Source organism: Pantherophis guttatus, chromosome 1 (genome assembly GCF_059756535.1).
Source record: "Pantherophis guttatus breed Tessera chromosome 1, ASM5975653v1, whole genome shotgun sequence".
Taxonomy (NCBI): Eukaryota; Metazoa; Chordata; class Lepidosauria; order Squamata; family Colubridae; genus Pantherophis; species Pantherophis guttatus.
Window position 1 is genome coordinate 43,725,494 of NC_142063.1, and position 5,931 is coordinate 43,731,424.

Here is a 5,931-nt window from a genome sequence, read left to right on the forward strand (position 1 = left end):
TTAAGTCCTCCAGCTAGGCTAAAAACCTATCCTACTGCTCCTCGGGAATTCTAGTGAATTAATAATGCCACTGATGAATATTCAAAAGTAGGCAGCTATTGTGCCTTCAAGCACATAATTAATTATTCATTACACATTTTTATTCACTGAATTAAAAAACCCAGGGTGCTCTGGGAAATGAAGTGTACTTCACTGCAGGGGCATGAAATTCTACACTGTCCCTTTAAGGATTATTACTCTGTATTTATGGTTGCCAGGCAACATAAATGCTGGGCAATTAGATCATGGGTTGTCCCTGAAGACTGATGGGATAATAAGCAGTAGTCAAGTATTAAGTTGACCTAGTAAAGGTCCCATATGAATAAACCTGGGGTAGGACCACAGCTGGCATCTTTCAAATGCAACTTTTACATTTGTCTCCTGTAAAGGGGGAGTGCATTCAGACAGGAATTTCACATCTGGGAGAAAAGTGAAAGGCTGCAGGCTTTGGATTAACATTGCTTAAGTGGAATGGATTTAATGTGATCAACAATCACTGCTATGTCATTTTCCAGCCGAAGTTAACCGAATATTGAGTTTAAAAGTACAGCATCAGTCCATCAGGAAATGGAGTCCAAAATATGGTTTTAGTAAGTCTTTCCTTATCTAATCGCCATATTAAACTGCAACTTTCATAATTTCCAGTTGGCATACTGGGAAACATAAGATTATAGTCAATGTATTTGGAAGGGTGGGAAGGATGATTGATGCAATATTATAAGCAGCAAAAGATTTCTTGCAAAAGTTAGGAAAGGAAAAGAGATGCAAGTTCTGTTTTCTGGGACTTGGATTAGTTCTGTGATCTAATCTCTTCAATACGCTGCATCTATATACACACGAACATGCTAAGATTCCAATTACAGAGGGGGGGGGTTGTTTAAATATGGTGCCTGATCTGATGTACAACTCATCAGATACACAGTTGTTTCTTGTGTACATGGCTGCATAAACAGCTATACTGTGTATAAACAGCCATCATATGAAAATATTCTGCTCTTGATACTATACAAGCACAGTCTCCAAATATGCGATGGATGTGTTCCAGAAAGTCATAGCCAATGCTGGCTCTTTGGCTCCCTTCCTCTTTGAATCTCTGAGTTTCCTTTTTACGTGGCCAAACACTGGTGGCCCCATGGTGCTGAGTAATTTATGAAAATAGCAACAACCATGCCATTTCAGAAAGTAGGATGCAAATATGTTCTATGCTTGCATATGGTCTTTTATGGGAGTCACATACCTTGCATAATTTAGCACACGCAGCTAGCTCCATCAATCCAGGCCACCAGCCCTATGTAAAATTATACAATCTAATATGTTGGATGGAAAAGAGTGCCAAGAGCTGCCTTGCCGTGCAGCACAATGCTCAGGGATATAAGACAAGCTTTGTGTGCAAAAAGTCAGAAGTTTACCATTCACTGTAAAGAGGATCAGGCCACTAGTAAGGTAAAAACCTTTGCAGAGATGTTGCAGAAGTCAAAGTAGGGGGCTAGATGGACAAGAAAGTGTCAAGAAGGTGACAAGCAACAGGGAGAAAACAGGATTTCCTTGAAATCAAGCAGAGAGGAATCTCTACTCTGCTTGATTTCAAGGAAATCCTGTTTTCTCCCTGTTGCTTGTCACCTTCTTGACACTTTCTCCCAGCAATGGGCCAATTGTTTCCTTGACTTTTTTCTTGTTTTTAACATGTTGAAAGAAGCTTTTTTTGTTATTTTTTACTTTACCTGCAAGCCTTTGTTCATTATGAGCCTTAGCTTTCCTCACTTCATCTTTACGGGCTCGGGCTATTTGCTGATATTCTGCCTTAATTATTTGCCCCTCTTTCCACTTTTTTTTCCCACTTGTCCTTTTTGCCTTTCAATTTGTCAGAGAGTTCTTTATGCAGCCATGCTGGTTTCATGCTGGATGAGAAGTGAAGCATCTTCAAAAGACAAAACAAAGTCCAGTTGCCTCCTAAAAAAGCACCTTTGGGACAACCATGATCTGGATGACTGCGAATCTCTACAGACTTTAAATCAGATTAAGGTATTTCTGAAGCTCCAGATCTAGTTCACAAAATGAATCAGGCAGTTTTGTATATCTCAAGAAGGTCCCTGCCTTTGCATCATGGTGTCAGTGGGGAATTGTCTGAGGTGATGACATAACAACACAGAATACTACTCAGATTTTAAATTTTAAAAAGTCTTTTAAATTTTTGCCATGAATAAAAGCTTAAACTTTTCTTTCTGTTCTTTGCTTTCTGTTCTCTTTCCACAAAAAATACCGCCAATTTCTTCTACTTAATTTCAGAACTGTCTTTTGTTCCCTCAGAATTATTTGTAAATTCAAACACATCTGTTGTAGGATATTCCTACTTCCACTAATATAAAAAAGGTAAAATCTGCTCTACTGTCCCACTGGTGACATAGTGATAATGGTTGTGTTTTATTTTTCTATCATTTATTTTATAGAGATAACTAGGAAACTATGCCTTATCTCTATCCACAGATATTTCCCTGTGATGCAGCATGAAATAGTTCACAGTTGGAGATGCAATGAAGATTTCTATACTTTTGTAATATGAAGAGATTATGCACACACACACACACACACACACACACACACACACACACAATGCACCGACACACCCAGAAACAATGCTCTTCTCAGAGAAAACACTGATGCTTGTAGGTATATCCTGCACACAGACTGTTTAGTTATCCCATCCCTCTAATATAGCACATATCCAAACATCCAGAAGATCCCCAATCAGTCCTGATTACAGCATCCTGACAATAAGTTTATCAGTAGGCAGGGGTGGAAGAAAAACATTCATTTAATTACTGTTACATTAACTCAATTGCTATAAATACTGTTGATTGATTCCTGCAGGTATTAAATGATCACCAGGGCTCTGCTTAAAATTTTCAGGTCTTCCATTATTTGTCTTTGCTTTAAACTTGGACCTGCTTATTTGTTTTGCTATTACATTTTAAGCCACTATAATCCTCTGACTCTCTGTAGTTTATGGAAATAAAACAGTCACAATACAACAATATAAGTAAACATAAATTTCATAAATTTAAAATTAAAACAATATCTCAATTATAGCTTAACAACTCGTAACAGTTTAGTAACTCAATAACAGTAACAATAACTGTCCAGATTCACTTGGTAAAGAGATGGGTAGCATACCAATTTAATAAAATCAATAAATAAAATAAATGTAAATAAGAAGGATAGCTGGATCAGAGGCTGGCAAATGCTTCAAAAGAATGATTACAGGTACCTATAGAAATCAGAGATTCCGTGTTTCCAAACAATGCAAGCAACCTTCTCCTAATTCATCTAAGAAGAAAGAAATTATTATTAGAGTTTTCCAGATTCATCTCCTTTTCAGTATGTTGCTTAAGCTGAGAATAGTCACATACATCTCTATAAGTTATGAAGTGGCTCTCCAGATAATGCTAAATTATAACTGTTCAGCCATCATGACCAATAATAAAGTATGATGAGTAATAATAAAGTTTTACTTAGCAATATTTGAAGGGCTGGGAGCACCAATAAGATTTATTCATCGCCTGAAAGAAACATGAAAATGTAGATCAGTTTAAAATAGCAAAAACTAAATTAATTCAAATGCTTCTTATGTTTCAAAGGATAAAGAAGGAAGAACAAGTATATCATACAGGTAATGACAATAACAATAACAATCAGGCAGTCAGTATTTATGCCACAAGATAATCAGTCAAATAGGATCACAAATAACAATTGTTGCTTCCAACAATGGATCACTCTTAAAATAGAGAACTAACCAATTTTTAGTCCACCAGTGGTCATTACGTTTGATCTAGCTGCATATCCATGATGCACTGAATGGACAGTCAACTCAGCTGGTGCTCATCAAATATGATCCAGCCACAAGATTATCCAGGCATGCTGAGCCAGATGAATTCCCAAGATCAGCTCTTTTGAAATGAACCCTTAAGTGCTTCTGACTCTCTAAGCGCTCCATGGCTTAGGACCTGGGTACTTGTGGGACCACCTACTACCACCAATAGTCTCCCACCAGCCGGTACGCTCCCATAGAGAGGGGCTCCTCCGGGTGCCGTCAGCCAAACAATGCCGACTGGCGGCCCCCAGGGGGAGAGCCTTCTCTGTGGGGGCACCTACTATCTGGAACGAGCTCCCCCCAGAGATACGGAGGACCCCGGATTTGCGCACCTTCCGCCGCGCTTTAAAGACCTTACTATTTCACCAGGCGGGCCTGGCCTAATTTTCTCCCTCTTTTATAAAAGATTTTTAATTTTTAAATATCTTTTAGTATTTTATACATTCAATTTTAAATTGGTTTTAAAAGTTTGGGGTTTTAAATTTGTCGGGGCCAAAATTATTTAATTTGATTTTATTCTACTTTTAAATTTTGTATGTATGTGTTTTATTGTTTGGCTGTGCACCGCCCTGAGTCCTTCGGGAGTAGGGCGGTATAGAAATCAAATAAAATAAATAAAATAAATAAATAAGTGCTTGTCTGACTTTTGATACTCAACCTAATGTTGTTTTGATGAAGAAAGATGCATAGGCAGGAAGATGGTTCACGGGAAGGCCCCTCGGTGGGAAGGCACCTTGATCAAGGCACTCTGACCCCATTCAAAAGACTTCCTTTTATTGTCATTTTACAACTATCATGGCAAAACATTAATCAACGTTTACTGATACTGATTGGCTAAAGAAAGCTCGTGAATTCCATATGGATCCCTCGTGTTTCCCTCATGTTCTTTCCTGTGACAAACAATGCTTACGTGCTGGGTCCCCATGCCTTGCATATCTTGATATAGGGTCTCTGCCAGACATCCTGTATTTGATGAGATTAGGACTTTGTGCTGACGTTGTTTACTCAGCACAGTTTGCCAATTACTGAGAAAACACCGTCCCCACAACCTAATCCTCTGGATACCAAACCTCAATAAAACTCTTTGTTGCCATGTAGTAGTCCTCCAGAATTCCCATAGCCTATATCTGATTAGTCCTCACTGTTAAAAGGAGTCATACCAGGGGTGGGCTGCTGGGGGTTCGCAGGGGTTCGGGAGAACCTCTAGCTAAGATTCTGTGCAGTTCGGAGAACCCCCAAATCCCTCTCCTGGCTGGCCCCACCCACCCCGCCCCGCCCTTCTCAGGAGTCCCCATACGGCCCGTTTTTGATGCAGGTAAGTGCAGGGCACACACGGAGGCTCAGGGATGGCAAAAAACGGGCCTACCAGAAGTTTGGGAAGGCCAGAAATGGAAGGGCCTCCGGAGCCTGGGAAGGCCGTTTTCACCCTCCCAGAGGCTCGAGGAAAGCCTCTGGAGCCCAGAGAGGGCAAAAACGCCCCCCAGCATGGTGCAGGAGGCTGACATGGCCACGCCCACCATGGCCATGCCCACCAAGCAACCAGACAGAGAACCCCTTGCTAAAATTTTTGAAGCCTACCCCTGAGTCAAACAGTTATATCGGTGAAACTACAGCAGAATCCAAGTTCTTCAAGATGTAGTATCAAACTTGGTGTGATCTATCATAGTGCTACCAGACCTGGATGACAAAAACCTGGGTGACAACTAAATGGAAGCAAATACATAGAAACTCTAACTAATAGTTATTTAGATGTTTGTTATCCTGATCTCATAACTCTAGTTTGGCAATGCTTCTAAACAATTGGAAGACAGAAATAAGTGGATTGTGAAGATGGTAGAACTTGCTGAAATGCCCAAATTGACTTCTCTGATTAGGGAAGGAACAATAACTACTTTTACAAAAAAATATTGGAAACCCTTTATGGACTTCTTGCTGAAAATGGACAAAAATGAATTGATGATTTTGGAAACTACTGAATAAAAGGGGTTGTTTCTTGGAAGAAAGAAACCATGTTGTATAATTGG

General features: G+C 39.7%; 1 long non-coding RNA gene across 1 annotated transcript; it reads left to right on the forward strand.

The window, feature by feature from the left end:
* Nucleotides 1-279: 279 nt before the first annotated feature.
* LOC132710605 (uncharacterized) lies at nucleotides 280-2,256 on the forward strand. The gene is made up of 2 exons (XR_009621278.2): nucleotides 280-629; nucleotides 1,906-2,256. It is a non-coding gene; the product is annotated as an uncharacterized LOC132710605 (long non-coding RNA).
* Nucleotides 2,257-5,931: the final 3,675 nt, after the last annotated feature.